Source organism: Rhinopithecus roxellana, chromosome 8 (assembly GCF_007565055.1).
Source record: "Rhinopithecus roxellana isolate Shanxi Qingling chromosome 8, ASM756505v1, whole genome shotgun sequence".
Lineage (NCBI taxonomy): Eukaryota > Metazoa > Chordata > Mammalia > Primates > Cercopithecidae > Rhinopithecus > Rhinopithecus roxellana.
This window is the reverse complement of record NC_044556.1, coordinates 43,287,553-43,303,240: the sequence shown is the minus strand read 5'-3', so window position 1 is coordinate 43,303,240 and position 15,688 is coordinate 43,287,553. Positions and strand designations below refer to the sequence as shown.

General features: G+C 46.7%; 1 protein-coding gene across 2 annotated transcripts in view; it reads right to left on the bottom strand.

Moving 5' to 3' along the window:
* Positions 1–9,947, bottom strand: part of GATAD2B (GATA zinc finger domain containing 2B) — a 124,610-nt gene extending 114,663 nt beyond the window's left edge. For both annotated transcript variants that reach the window (XM_030935799.1, XM_030935802.1), the window contains exon 1: positions 9,704–9,947. The gene's annotated coding sequence lies outside the window, so the exon portion shown is untranslated. The remainder of the gene's footprint in view (positions 1–9,703) is intronic.
* Positions 9,948–15,688: the final 5,741 nt, after the last annotated feature.

The window sequence follows — 15,688 nt, the reverse complement described above, 5'->3', positions numbered from 1 at the left end:
TGGTTGAAGGCTAAGCTGGTTGACACAGCAAGAATCCATCTCAAAACAAATAAATAAGCAAAACTTTCAAATTCTCTATACATTCAGGTGAGAAACTGAGAATTCATTACTATCTGAATTATAAAATAAGAGAATGACACAGTAACACGTAAATTTATGCACGGATACTTATTAAAGGCCAAACTGTAGTACACAGAAAGAATGTCATGCTATTCATATCAAATTTCACAGAACCTAACGGCGCATACTTCAAAGGTCTTCTGGCCAACTTATCCGTGGCAGTAGCAATACATATGACCAACTGTTTCAATTCTTTTGATGGCAACACATCAACCTAGCCACATAATTGTTAAAGAGTGATTGGAAAATGTTACCCTATTGAGGAAATCTTTTCAATTTATTTACTGGTAGATTAAAATTTCACACTGCTAGATAAAAAGTTTGGAATCTAGCAGTGAACATCATTCAGATAACCTTTATGCCTTTATAAGACAGGACAGGCTGGGCACAGTGGCTCACACTTGTAATCCCAGCACTTTGGGAGGTGGAGGCAGGGGGATCACCTGAGGTCAGGAGTTCGAGACCAGCCTGGCCAACATGGTGAAACCCTGTCTCTACTGTTAGATGAAAGGCAGTGGCATCAGCTCAGTTACAACTATCCTCCTGGGAATGCACTGAAGGTGAAGGCTGAGTTGGTTGAACTACAACATTTGCCTTCGAATTCATGGAGGAAAAATGGCAGCCCTCTTATCACTAATATTTCTAAAAGATATCTGGCCTAAGCTGGGCGCAGTGGCTCACGCCTGTAATCCCAGCACTTTGGGAGGCCGAGGCAGGCAGATCACGAGGTCAGGAGATCGAGACTATCCTGGCTAACACAGTGAAACCCCGTCTCTATTAAAAATACAAAAAAATTAGCCAGGCGTGGTGGCAGGCGCCTGTAGTCCCAGCTACCCGGGAGGCTGAGGCAGGAGAACGGCGTGAACCCGGGAGGCAGAGTTTCCAGTGAGCCAAGATGGTGCCACTGCACTCCAGCCTGGACAACAGAGCAAGACTCCGTCTCAAAAAAAATAAATAAGTAAGAAGAAGAAAAAAAACAAGTCAAGAGTTACAAGGGGCCGGGCGCAGTGACTCACGTCTGTAATCCCACCACTCCAGGAGGCCAAGGCAGGGGGATCACAAGGTCAGGAGTTTGAGACCAGTCTGGCCAACACGGTCAAATCCCGACTCTACTAAAAATACAAAAATTAGCTGGGCATGGCGACAGGCACCTGTAATCCCAGCTACTCAGGAGGCTGAGGTAGGAGAATCATTTGAACCCAGGAGGCAGAGGTTGCAGTGAGCCGAGATCGCGCCATTGCACTCTAGCCCCCAGACTCCATCTCAAAAAAAAAAAAAAAGAGTTGTGAGGAAAGCTCAACTTGTGTAGACACATAATGATTAAAAATAATAACAGTGTTTTACAGTTTATAAAGTACCTTAACATGCATTACCTTATTTGACTGACAAAGAAACTTAGCAAAATAAATAAAGCAGTTACTGATTCTAATTTTTAAGATGAGGAAACTAAGGCTCAGAGACTTCAAGTGATTCAACCAAGGTCACACAGATGGTAAATGGCACAACCAAGGCTCCAACCTTGTTCTGTTCCCAGAATATAACAGAAGGGGCATTTCTAAATTTATGCTGTATTTTCTAAACCCATAGGAGTATTTATTCAGCAAATATTTTAAAATATTTTTTAGGTGACAGGCACCATGCTAGGCAATGGAAATACAACAGTAAAAAGACACAGCAAGGTTGGGTGCAGTGGTTCACACCTGTAATCCCAACACCTTAGGAGGCCAAGGCGGGAGGACTACTTGAGGCCAGGGGATCGAGACCAGACTGGGCAACACAGGGAGGCCCCATCCCTACAAAAAATTTAAAAATTAGGCTTGGTGGTGTGTACTTGTAGTCTCAACTACTCAGGAGGCTGAGGCAGGACTGCTTAAGCTCCAGGAGTTCAAGGTTACACTAAACTATGACTGTGCAATTGCACTCCAATCTGGGCAACAGAGCAAAGCTGCGTCTCAAAAGAAAAAAAAAAAAAAGGCCAGGAACAGTGGCTCACGCCTGTAATCCCAACACTTTGGGAGGCCAAGACGGGAAGATCTCCTAAGGTCAGGAGTTCGAGACCAGCCCGGACAACATGAACAATATGGTGAAACCCCATCGTCTCCACTAAAAACTACAAAAAATTAGCTGGGCATGGCAGCAGGCACCTGTAATCCCAGTTACTTGGGAGGCTGAGGCAGGAGAATTGCATGAACCCAGAAGGTGGAGGTTGCACTGAGCTGAGATCACGTCATTGCACTCCAGCCTGGGTGACAGAGCAAAACTCTGTCCCCCCGCAAAAAATAAATAAAATAAAATAAAATAAAATAAAATGGCCAGGCACGGTGGCTCATGCCTGTAATCCTAGCACTTTGGGAGGCTGAGTCAGGCGGATCACAAGGTCAAGAGATCAAGACCAGCCTGGCCAATGTTGTGAAACCCCGTCTCTACTAAAAATACAAAAATTAGCTGGGCGCAGTGGCGTGCTTGTAGTCCCAGCTACTCAGGAGGCTGGGGCAGGAGAATCACTTGAACCCAGGCAGCGGCGGATGCAGCGAGTCAAGATCGCACCATTGCACCCCAGCCTGGGTGACAGAGCAAGACTCCATTTCAAAAAATAAATAAAAATAAAATTAATAAAAATTATAAAGAGAACAAAGAAGAAAACGTATCTAAGTCTCTTTGGGCAAGTCAGGGAAGGTTTCCCAGAAGAAGTGGCATTTTTTATGAGATTTAGAAGCTACCTGTAACTAAAAGAACACTATTTCACAAATTAGCTGGGCAAAGTGGCACAGGCCTATAGTCCCAGCTACTGAGGCTGAGGTAGGAGGATCACTTGAACTCAGAAGGCAAAAGTTGCAGTGAGCCGAAATCGTGCCACTATGCTCCATGGAGCCTGGGCAACAGAGCCAGATCTTGTCTGAAAAAAACAACCAGGCAAACAAAAAAAGAAACCACTAAAATTTGCTCACACATTAACTATAAGGTACAGAAAAAAGGCTGGATAGGAAGGCAAACACCAACATCATAAAGGGCCTTGAATACCATTCAAAGTTTAAATTTCAATCTTTTAATAACTGGAAACTACTGAATACTTTTAAGATGAGGAAAGTAGAATAATCAGTAAGCGTTAGACTATTCTGAAGACACGATGATAGAGAGTTTACAAGAGAATAAGACGGCCGGGTGCAGTGGTTCACTCCTATAATCCCAGTACTTTGGGAGGCCCACATGGGCGGATCACTTGAGGTCAGGAGTCTGAGACCAGCCTGGGCAACATGGTGAAACCTCGTCTCAACGAAAAATACAAAAATTATCTGGGTGTAGTGGCAGACACCTATAATCCCAGCTACTCGGGAGGCTGAAGCAGGAGAATCACTTGAACCCAGGAGGTGGAGGCTGCAGTGAGCTAAGATTGCACCACTGCACTCCAGCAACAAAGACTCCACCTCAAGAAAAAAAAAAAGAAAAAGAGAGTAAGACCATAAACAGATCTGTAAGAGATCAAGGCAATATCCCAAAATAAGAGCAGCTGAATGAGAACAGCAATGGAGACACAGAAGAAGCTACAGATTCAGAAATATTTAGAAAGTAACAGGTAAGACAAAAGTGACGATGATGCTCACATTTCTGGTTTAGATGACTCAATGAATCACAGGAAAGAGATGATGTTGGAAATGAGTTTGAGTACCAACCTGATACAAAGGTAGATATGTCTAGCACACAGGAGACAACTGGAAACAAAGGGCTTGAGTTTAGGAGAGAAATGACAATATATTGAACACATATGAAGCTTTTTTCCAATAATCAAATGTATTTTACCATTTCTAATGGGAAGGCAATAATTTCACCATTATTTGCATTATGCTTTAAAGTTCACAAAACATTTTATGCTTATATTTCATATTTTTGTTACAAACAAACATGAGATTAGTATGACAGGTTATTTCTATTCCTATTGGATCAACAAACTTTTATTTGTTTATTTATTTATTTTTGAGACAGAGTCTCACTCTGTTGCCCAGGCTGGAGTGCAAAGGGGTGATCTCGGATCACTGCAACCTCCGCCTCCCAGGTTCAAGAAATTCTCTGCCTCAGCCTCCCGAGTAGCTGGGATTACAGGTGCCCGCCACCATATCCGGCTAATTTTTGTATTTTGAGTAGAGATGGGGTTTTACCATCTTGGCCAGGCTGGTCTGGAACTCCTGACATCGTGATCTACCTGCCTCGGCCTCCCAAAGTGCTGGGATTTCAGGTGTGAGCCACCATGCCTGGCCTTTTTTTTTTTTTGAAACTGAGTCTCACGCTATCACCCAGGCTGGAGTGCAATGGTGCAATCTTGGCTCACTGCAACCTCCACCTCCAGAGTTCAAGCTATTCTCCTGCCTCGGCCTCCCAAGTAGCTGGAATTACAGGTGCCCGCCATCACGCCCAGCTAATTTTTGTATTTTTAGTAAACACGGGGTTTCATCATGTTGGCCAGGCTGGTCTCGAACTCCTGACCTCATGTGATCCGCCAGCCTCAGCCTCCCAAAGTGCTAGAATTACAGGCGTGAGCCACCAACCCCAGCCAACAAACATTTATTATTAACTACATGCCAGGCACTGCACTAGGCACTAAACAAATTACCAAAACAAATCCATGCCTTCTAAGACTTACAACATAGAGAACCAACAGGCAATACATGTAACAAATAAATGTATTATAAAGGTGTAAGTGCTATGAAAAAGAAAATAGAGCAGGGAAGGATAATTAAGCATGAGGGAAGGGGACTGACAATACAATTTTAAAGAGAGGAAGGATAAGACTTCATTAAAAAGGTGACATTTAAGCAAAGACGTTAAGGAGGTGACGCAATCAGCCATTCTCTGTGGGGAAACCTGGCTGTTTTCCCACTGGAAGGAATCACTTGGTCTTAGGAACCTGCAAAGGTTCTAAGATAAAGAGTATGACTGACCAGCATTCAAGAAACAAGTCAGTGTGGCTGGAATGGAGAGAGCAAGAGGGAAGATGACAGCCGATCAAAAATGGAAGAGGGTGTGGAGGGCAAACCATGTAAAACCTTAAAGGCTATTGCAAGGACTGGCATCACTCTGCAAGAAATGGGAATTCAAAAATTAGTAGCCTTAACCCAAAGTCAGTTAGCTAATAAACTACAAAGCAAGAATTCAACCCCGGACTTCAAGGCTCTCCACAACCTGTGTTCCACTAGTCCAATCTGCAACATATTAGCTTACCCCCTCTCTTCCAGCAAGTCTGAATTTAAATACTCCCGAAATGCTAACATTATAAAAATCTTCTGGGTAAGAGATGCACAAGCCTTCCAGTTAGTATTTGCAATCCTTCACAATTATAATGAGAATTTATTAATCCTGGCATCTAATCTAAATCCTACTAACATTCCAGCATATATTTTTAAAGATTATAAATTCCACCTTCCCTTGAAATGAGACAAGCCCAAGAAAGCTTTGATCAGGAGATTTAAAGTATGACTCTCAGCTTTAGGTAACAGTAACCTGAATTATTTTTTTAAATGGATACTAAGGCCAGGCAGAGTGGGCATAGTGGCTCCATGCCTAAATCCCAGCACTCTGGGAGGCTGAGGTCAGCAGATCACCTGAGGTCAGAAGTTCGAGACCAGCCTGGCCAACATGGTGAAACCTTGTCTCTACTAAAAATACAAAAATTAGCCAGGCACGGTGATAGGTGACTGTATTCCCAGCTACTTGGGAAGCTGAGGCAGGAGAATTGTTCGAACCCCGCAGTGAGCTGAGATCACGCCACTGCACTCCAGCCTGGGCAACGAGAGCGAAACTCCATCTCAAAAAATATAAAATAAAATAAAAATAAATAAAATGGAACTAGCCAGGTGTGAAAAACAGTAAGAGAATGGCTCAGGAATACGGAATTGCTATAATTTCCCTTAATTTCTTTAGCAGTTTACTAGTTAATATTAATAACAATTAAGTTCACACATTGTCAAAGATGCTTCTGCAGTTACTACGATTTGAGGTCTGGATTTGACCACTTCATATCTCAAAAGTAACAAATGATGTGTTCTTAGTACTCTGCTGCTTTTGGTACTATAACCCAAAACTGTTGATAGTTTCTTGTCAGCTGATGGCAACTTAGGTAAACGGCAAAGGTAAGGGGGGTTTTGTGAAAGACAGCAAACATTACCAAGCCACAATCTAAATACCTCAGACAGGTTAAGCCCTAATGACCCTGGGTCACTCCCTTCTTACTGGATGAATTCAAGCTATATAGGAATATTTCAAATATCCACAAGGGAGAAGATAAAAGATGGAACATGAGGAGGGGTCTGTTTCAAATCAGACCTACTCTTCAGAGGCTTTCATCACTGTTACACAAAGAAAGGAGGTTCCTGCTTCAAGGATTCTGGAGTCACCAAAATCCCCAACCTGGACCTATAGAAAGAGTTTCACAGAGATTACTGAGGATAAACCAAACAATATGGCTAATAGAAGATTCACCACAAAATCCAGCCATTTTAACAGAAACTGAACTTCCTTATATATCTTTTCCTAGGCTTAGCCAACAGTAGGAGAACTGCAACTCTGTGTCGTATTGTCTGATAGGTTGGATTTTTTTCCCCAAGCAAGAGGTGGACAGTTTTATGCCAGGACTAGATTTACAGTCAATCTGGGTGTATGTCTTTACTTTTTCTTTCCCTCCAAACTACCTCAGAAAATGTCTGGCTACTGTGCCTTGATATGTAATAATGCACGGCTTTAAGTACTGCAAAGGTCTGGAAAAGAAAGTCCCTCAGTCCCACTTATGGCTCAAATCTTACGATTTCTCTAGCAGTTGTTTTAATCAACCAAAGCTGGTTGGCTTTTCTCAATGAGCCAAACAACATGAGCCTTCCAAGCTAAGTGCAGAGGGGCTCCTTGTCAGCATGACTCCCAATGGGGTGGCTATCACGGAATATCCGTCAGAGTCTAGAAATCAGGACAGCACAGCTGCTGTTTTCCCCCACATACACCTCCAGTTTGGTGGGTGGGGGAGGAAAGGAAGGAAGAATCAGTAAATTGAAACAAGAGGGCACGCTTTACATGAAACATACGAGACTCACTGCTTAAAGGTGAGATGAATTCAGAGGTCTCAACACATGATTAGGATACCTTCACTGACACAATGATCCCCAAAATTCAACCTGGAGGTCCAGCCTTGCCCGTCTGCCAAAAAAAAAGGGGAGCAGGCAAACCCCCAAAATGGGGACAGCATACAAGCTTCTGAAAGTACTTTAAGGTTGTGAGGCTCAGAACAAATTCCTCACACTTCCCTCTGTCACCACCCTGTGGCCCTATGCTAAGCACAGCAGTAAAAGTTACTGACAGAATTTAGATTTGAAGGGCTGATCAGGGAACCTGGTTAACAATGTTCCTAGAAAATTATCTGAATGCAGCCTATATTCAGACCCTACTCGGACTGCCTCTAAAGAGGAAGTTAACAGACATCACATATGGTCAGGGAAGGCAAACCACAGTGTTATAAAGATGGATGCTGCTGTCAACTACAAATCACTCTCACCTCATGGAGAGTGTTCTCAAGTAAGGAATAATAGGCAGGACAGAAGTCTGTAAGCCTCACCTCTACTCAAACTGGGTCACTCAGCCTATAGATTCAGCGTTCTGATTCCTGCTGATTAGTACTTTTCTACCTTGTTCCATGATGACTATCACTGCCACTGGACTAGAAAACTATTCCCCTAAAAAGTGAAGACAGCCCTACCATCAACTAGTTATTCATATTAGCTATCTGCTTATGTGAATCCGATCCCTGACCCAAACAGCCATTCCCAAACAGCTATCTGATCCATTCCCAAATAGCCAGGGACTAGATATCAGTCACAAAAAAAGCAGCACGATCCAACAAGTGTGGGCCTTCCCTCAAAATATACAGAACCCCTCCATAGCACCTCCAGAAGTGGCCTCCTTCTCAACTAAGTACTGACAGAAATACTACTCTAGGACGATACTTGAAAGACAGCTCCAGCACCAAAAATAAGAATCCAAGTTGTTATCAGACTGCAAAGAAGAGTTCAGGTCAGCATACCAAATAAAGAGCAATAAAGATAGCACTAAACTCCCAAACAGGATAATCACCAACAACATATAGACACCATGCTGCTGCCAGAAAACATCAAAGTCACCCGCGCTAGGAGGAGAAGGAGACTAGATGGCTGTAGGACAGAGATGGGAGGGAAGCTTGTTTTTCACTTTGTACCACCACATGCATGCTTTTCTACTCAAAATATAAATTTTTAGAAAAAATATCCCAAAAGCTACAAAAGCATCAGCTCTTCTCCAACACAGATCTGTTAAACCTGTTTTAATTCCATCAGCTACAAGTCCAAATCCCTCTTTTGCAGTCTGGCCTGAAAACACTGCTCTTGCCTTTTGCTAAAATATATTAAGTATCCCCCCATCTCTCTCTCTCTCACACACACACAGACACACACACACGCCCTCCAAATAAGCGTTTATCAGAAATGAGAAAACTGGTTCTCAGGAGACTACCTGATTCTTCACGGGACAACAGAGAAAAAGGTTGCTAGCTAGCTCAGTTAGCATCCGCATGCCACCCACCACCAAGCCTCCATCTCCACCTCACTGCCAGCCCTATGAGCTAACATCTTGTGTTTGGAAGTTGATGCTGGGGATGAATCCAAAGAGGCTAGCATACCTTTATGAAAGGGGAAAGCTGTACCCGGCGCGCGAATAGCACCTAAACCTCTGCACTCGCAGGAGTGGCTCGCTCCTCAGCGTAATTGAGAGCAGGGAGGCCAAAAGTACTCTAAGTCTCGGTTTGGTTAGGGAAGGGTAAGTTCCACTGACCCTCAGGAACTGAACTGGAAAACAGATCCAGTGTGTCCCACAAGCCCAGTCGCTGTAGAAGCTAAGTGCCCACACAGGCTGAGACAATTCTCTTCTCCTACGGGAGGGCGACGGAACGGTGGACGACGAAATAAAGGGGTAAGGTTCTGCGCTCCTGATCCCTTTCCCTAAATAAAGATAATTATCTGGTGCTTCCTTCACCCTTAGATTCCCCATTTGTCCCATCCGCCCGCAAACACAAGACTGAGAGCAGGGAGCGGCCCCCGCACCCTGAGGGCACCACTGGGGGTGGAGAGAGTTAAAAAAAAAAAAGGGGGGGGCGCGCTAGAGAGGAAAGGAGGGGAGCATGGCGGGCATGAGGCACGGAGTGAAAGCGGGGATGGCGGGGGAAACGGGGAGTGAGGGAGGGGAGAAAGAGTACAAGGAGACGAAATGCAGGGACACGAGCTGGGGGTGCGCGAGGCCGAAGTGAAAGACCGGGTCGCGCGCGCGGAGGGGGGAGAGGATGAGGTGAAGAGGGAGCGCGAGGCGGGGGCGCGCCGTGCCGGGGTGGGGGGAGGGGGACGCAAGGCGGGGGCGCGCGGGCGGGCGTCGGCTCGCGGGCGCTTCCCCTCCCCCCGCCCCTCCACCTTTCCCTTCCCCCACCTCCGCCACCACTGCCTCCTCCCAGCCTCCTTCCCTTCCTCGCTCCTCACCGCCCCCGGGCGGGCGGGCGGCCAGGCTGGCCTAGGCCAAAGCTCCTCACCTGGCGGTGGCGGTGTAACTCCCGGCTAGCTCGCCTCCTCAGGCAGCGGCGGAGGCGTCGAAAAAGGAAAAGGCGACGGCACAGGGGGATCCAGACCCCGCTGACGGGGCTAGGGACGGGGGTGGGGGAGGGGGGCGGGCCGGACCGGGGCGGGCGGGCGGAGCAGACACTGCGGTACAGACGGGGGCAGCGGCGGCGGCGGCGGCTGCACCGGCGGCGGCGGCACCACACAAACAAGGACGCTGATTGGGCAGCTGCCAAGCGCCTCGGCTCCGCCTTACCCACACGCCACGACGCCCATTGGGCGACCTAAGCCGGCCACCCCGCCCTCATCTTCTCGGCCATGCCAGTAGAAGATTAGATGCCGGGACTTCACCCCACCCTTGGAGAATGAGTGGCCGGAGAAGTGATGATTGGCGTGCTTAAAACCCAATCATAAACGGAGGAGGGGGGATGGTTAGCGGGGGCGCGTTAATGGGTACCTCGGCCAGTCCCAGACACATCCGGGTCTTCGACAGCCCATTAAGTGTCGGGGGTCAAAAAATCGCTTCAGGCTGCAACTTTACCTTAGAGACGTTTTGGTCCCCAGGCAGCCGCCGTACCCCAGTCTCTCCAAACCGGGATTCCCTTTTGGCCAGCTCTCATTCTTTCAATCCTAAAGATGGAGACTGGCGAACGGCGCTGGGGTCTGAGGTGGGCGGTGTTTCGTCGCGACAGAATCTAGGAAATTTCACGATAGAACTAGCTTTAGGCATTTGGGCCTTGCCGTCTTTTTGGGGTGTGGCCTGTCTCCGTCTGCCAAAGGCTTTGAGCTTCCTGGTGTTCATCGTACCTCCGCTTGGTGCTGTCGTGACTAAACCACGACAGCAGGGGGAAAAAAAAAAGGCAGCTAGCCAAGTTGCTGAGGAATTACGGTGTGCAGAGCCTTCGCAGCTCCTTCTCTTGGGAACTCCTGGTCTGGTTAGCTTCTCAGCGAGGAAACAGCCTCCCACCCCGCCCGATTCCACCTAATCAACTCAGGGGCCAACTCCTCTTGCTGGCCTCCCTGCTTCCACGGAGCAGTTAGGCCCTCCTAAACTCAGCGTTTCTGGAGCATCTTGAGGGTAGGGACCAAGTAAGAGAGTCCGGGTGTTGAGGTTATGATAGTAGCTAACGTTTTCGGAAAGAGACTGTGTCAGGCTCTGTGCTAAGAACTTTACATGAAGTATTTATTCCTCATGACTGTGAGGTAGGTACTGTTAGCCCTACTTTACAGATGAGGAAAATTAGGATCAGAAAATGTGTCCAAAGTTACACATTAAGTGGTAGAGCTGAAATTGAAGCTGAAATTTGAACCCAGGTAGATGAGGAAACTAAGGCTCAGAGAGGCTAAGTAACTTGCCAAAGGTCAGACCGCTAGTTAGTGACTAAACAGTGGTTTAAACTCAGAAACAACTGGTTCCACAGGCATTTTGTTGTTGTTTTCTCACTCTGTCTCCCAGGCTGGAGTGCAGTGGTACAATCTCAGTTCCTGCAAGCTCCGCCTCCCAGGTTCAAACGATCCTCCTGCCTCAGCCTCCCGAGTAGCTGGGATTACAGGCGCGCGGCTAATTTTTGTGTTTTTAGTAAAGACAGGGTTTCTCCATGTTGGCCAGCTAGTCTCGAATTCCTGACCCCAGGTGATCCTCCTGCTTCAGCTTCCCAAAGTGCTGGGATTACAGGTGTGTGAGCCACCACACCAGTCTCCACAGGTATTTGAACATGTTTTTCAGATTATTTAAAAGTTATGCTGTGCAATGGAAATGAAACTATAATGGAGGACATGACAAGGCCATAGGTAGATCCTACACAAACACACGCCCCAATTTTTTTTCTTTTTTTCTTTCCTTTTTTTTTTTTTGAGACAGTCTCGCTCTGTCACCCAGGCTGGAGTGCAGTGGCGCGATTTCAGCTCCCTGCAATCTCCACCACCCAGGCTCAAGCCATCTTTCCACCTCACCCTCCCAAGTAGCTGGTATTACAGGCGCGCGTGACCACGCCCGACTGATTTTTGTATTTTTAGTAAAGACAGGGTTTCACTACGTTCCCCATGCTGGTCTCAAACGCCTGGCCTCAAGTGATCCACCCGCCTTGGCCTCCCAAAGTGCTGGGATTACAGGTGTGAACAGCTGCGCCCACCACAGCCCCCACTTTATTTATTTATTTTTTAAATTAGAGATGAGGTCTTGCTATGTTACCCAGGCTGCTCTGAAACTCCTGGGCTCAAGAGATCCTCCCGGCCTGGCGTGGCAGCTCACGCCTGTAATCCCAGCACTTTGGGGGGCCGAGGCGGGCAGACCACGAGGTCAGGAGATCGAGACCATCCTGGCTAACACGGTGAAACCCCGTCTCTACTAAAAATACAAAAAAATAACCAGTCGTGGTGGCGAGCGCCTATAGTCCCAGCTACTCAGGAGGCTGAGACAGGAGAATGGCGTGAACCCGGGAGTTGGAGCTTGCAGTGAGCGGAGATCCCGCCACTGCATTCCAGCCTGGGCGACCCAGCGGGACTCCGTCTCAAAAAAAAAAAAAAGGTCCTCCCACTTCAGCCTCCCAGATAGCTGGGACTACAGATGTACATCACTGCAAGCAGCGTTCAACTCTTTTTTTTTTCTTTTTTTCTGGAGACAGAGTCTCCCTCTATTGCCCAGGCTACAGTGCAATGGCGCTATCTCAGCTCACCACAACCTCCACCTCCTGGGTTCAAGCAATTCTCCTGCCTCAGCCTCCTGAGTAGCTAGGATTACAGGCACCCACCACAACACCCAGCTAAATTTTGTATTTTTAGTGGAGATGTTGGCCAGGCTGATCTCAAACTCCTGACCTCAAGTGATCTACCTGCCTTGGCCTCCCAAAGTGCTGGGATTTACAGTTGTGAGCCACCACACCTGGCCTAATTCTTATTTTAAATAGATTAAAACTTGTTTTTATGCTAGTATGGTGTCCAGGTAAGAACATGGGCTCTAGAGTCAGACTGCCTGAGTTTGGATCTTGGCTCTCCCTCTCACCAGTTGTGTGATTTGGCTGAAAGTTATTTACCTCTATTCTCTATCCCCTGGTTTCCCTATCTATAAAATGGGAATAAGAGTACCCAGTTCACCAGCTAATTATGAGAATTATAAAATAATACCTTCAAAATGCTCAGAGCACTGCCAAGAATATAGTTAAAGCATCCAACATAATATATAGTAACTATTTTGAGAACTTTCCTTGCTTTTTCAACAATTTCACTCTCCTACCTCTAAATTCAGCTTCTGTTGGTATTTTACCCATGGTACCGGTCTTATACTGTACTGAAAATTATTTCTGTACTAACTACAATTTTTGAATGCTTTCAGACTCCTTTCAGTCATTGAACACACATGATAGAGCACCTATTAGGTTATCAGGCACTCATCCTTGTGCTCGGGATATAGCACTGAATTAGACAAAGTCATTGCCCTCATTGAGGGTACATTCATCTTTCCCTAACCTACTTCTTTGTCCATTATCAGTCCAGTGCATTATTTGCTATATGAAATGCCATCCTTCAGGGCCTTCGAGGAGATAGGAAAAACATGGTGGTATATACCAGCCCGAGGAAGATAAAAGTAGGCCGAGAAAATACTTTTCAGCAAGACCAAAATTAGGCCATGGAGGGGGACTTTCAATCTGGAATGATCGAGCTTTAAGGAAGACAAGTACGTGAAGTCAGTACTGTAGTGGACATGACCTGTGCCCAATGCAGGCTCTACCTGTTTGTTCCTTTTTTGAAGCTATGGATTATATAGTTAATCTTTAAATGACCCCCAGTTTGCAGATGAGGAAAAACTGAGGCACAGCAGTAAAGTAACTTGTATGACATCGTAAAATTATTAAGTGGCAGATACAATATTTTCCTCAATTTTTAAAAGAAATTATAGAGACAGATGGGGTTTTATCATTATGTAGCCAGGCTGATCTCGACTTCGTGAAGTCAAGCAATCTGCCTGCCTCAGCCTCCCCAAGCGTTGGATTACAAGTGCTGGCATTACAAGCGTGAGCCCTCACACGCAGCTGATGTTTTTTTTTTTTTTTTTTTGAGACGGAGTCTCCTCCTATTGCCCAGGCTGGAGTGTAGTGGAGCGATCTCAGCTCACTGCAAACTCCACCTCCCAAATTCAAGCAATTCTCATGCCTCAACCTCCTGAGTAGCTGGGATTACAGGCTCCCACCACCACGCCCAGCTAATTTTTTGTTTTTTTTTATTTTTTTGAGATGGAGTCTCACTCTGTCACCCAGGCTGGAGTGTAATGGCATGGTCTCAGCATAGTCTTGGCTCACTGCAACCTCTGCCTCCTGGGTTCAAGCGATTCTCCTGCTTTAGCACCCCAAGTAGCTGGGATTACAGGCGTGTGCCACCACACCTGGCTAATCTTTGTATTTTTAGTAGAGTTGGGGTTTCACTATGTTGGCCAGGCTGTTCTCAAACTCCTGGCCTCAAATAATCCACCCTCCTCGGCCTCCCAAAGTGCTGGGATCACAGGAATGAGCCACTGTGCCCGGCCCCAGCCGACCTTTTTTTTTTTCTTTTTTTTGAGACGGACTCTGGCTGTGTCGCCCAGGCTGGAGTGCAGTGGCCGGATCTCAGCTCACTGCAAGCTCCACCTCCCGGGTTTACGCCATTCTCCTGCCTCAGCCTCCCGAGTAGCCGGGACTACAGGCGCTCGCCACCTCGCCCGGCTAGTTTTTTTGTATTTTTTTAGTAGAGACGGGGTTTCACTGTGTTAGCCAGGGTGGTCTCGATCTCCTGACTTCGTGATCCGCCCGTCTCGGCCTCCCAAAGTGCTGGGATTACAGGCTTGAGCCACCGCACCCAGCCTTTTTTTTAGATGGAGTCTCGCTCTGTTGCCCAAGTTGGAGTGCAGTGGCGCAATCTCGGCACACTGCAACCTCTGCCTCTGGGGTTCAAGTGATTCTCCTGCCTCAGCCTCCCAGTTGGCTGGGACTACAGGCAGGTGCCACCACGGCCGGCTAATTTGTGTGTGGATGTGTGTGTGTGTGTGTGTGTGTGTGTGTGTGTGTGTTTAGGAAAGACGGGGTTTCACTGTGTTAGCCAGGATGGTCTTGATCTCCTGACCTCGTGATCCGCCCACCTCAGCCTCCCAAAATGCTGGGATTACAGGCGTGAGCCACCATGCCCGGTCCAAATTTTTTATACTTGAGCCTATACACTCTAAAGCCTGGGAAGAGAAATTGGGCCAGGTAACTTGGGCATATCCTTCCTCTCATACAGCTCCCTAGGCCATAGGACAGACAGATATGTCAGATATCATGTTGAATACTTTGCTATTAAAATTCCCAGATTTTTATTTATTTATTTATTTATTTTTCTGAGTCAGGGTCTCGCTCTGTTGCCCAGGCTACAGTGCAGTGGCATGATCTTGGCTCATGGCAACCTACACCTCCTGGATTCAAGCAAGCCTCAGCCTCCTGAGTAGCTGGGATTACAAGCATGAGCCACCACGCCCGGCTAATTTTTGTATTTTTAGTAGAGACAGGGTTTTGCCATGTTGGCCAGGCTTGTCTCAAACTCCTGGCCTGAAGTGATCTGCCCAGCCTAGATATTCTTATGGTTAAGGAATTCTGTAGTTCTCCCATCCGACTGCAAGTCTCTAGAAGGAGGCCCAAAAGTGAGAAGCATAAGCTAGGAGAAAGAGTTCATTATTGTTACTGTTTGTGAACAAAGGTGCCCTCCAGACCAGTAAGACTGTATGCTCCATTAGGGTAGGGACTGAGCCCTGAAATTCTCTCTATTGTTCAGTACAGTGCTGAGCACACTACACTCAACAGAAACTTCATTTTAAAATGATTTTATTTATTTTTTTATTTTTTTATTTTATTTTTTGAGACGGAGTCTTGCTCTGTCGCCCAGGCTGGAGTACAGTGGCTTGATCTCAGCTCACTGCAAGCTCCGCCTCCCGGGTTTACACCATTCTCCTGCCTCAG